This window comes from Etheostoma spectabile, chromosome 15 (genome assembly GCF_008692095.1).
Source record: "Etheostoma spectabile isolate EspeVRDwgs_2016 chromosome 15, UIUC_Espe_1.0, whole genome shotgun sequence".
Taxonomy (NCBI): domain Eukaryota; kingdom Metazoa; phylum Chordata; class Actinopteri; order Perciformes; family Percidae; genus Etheostoma; species Etheostoma spectabile.
In genome coordinates, this window is record NC_045747.1 from 34,401,338 (window position 1) to 34,401,583 (window position 246).

Genomic DNA, 246 nt, shown 5'->3' on the forward strand with positions numbered 1-246 from the left:
TCAGCTGGACTGAAGAGTTCACACTGCAGACTGGGAACTCTCAGGTTAGCGTACTGTTATTTGCATATTAATGTGTTTACCTGCGAGAATACTCATTAGACTCTCAGGTTAGTATACCACTATTTAAAAATTGTTATTGTTTTTCATATTAATCATTGAATAGACTTACCATCTGATTGATATTGAAAGTACTTTTTGTTTCTTTATTTTAGGTTAATGGGCTGTAAGCTGTCAGAGAGAAGCTGT

The 246-nt window shown here is 34.6% G+C and overlaps 2 long non-coding RNA genes across 2 annotated transcripts in view; both read left to right on the plus strand.

Moving 5' to 3' along the window:
* LOC116702617 (uncharacterized) overlaps nt 1-246 on the plus strand; it is a 36,845-nt gene that overhangs the window by 785 nt on the left and 35,814 nt on the right. The window lies entirely within an intron of this gene.
* LOC116702619 (uncharacterized) overlaps nt 1-246 on the plus strand; it is a 1,348-nt gene that overhangs the window by 250 nt on the left and 852 nt on the right. The gene's annotated exons all lie outside the window — the stretch shown is intronic.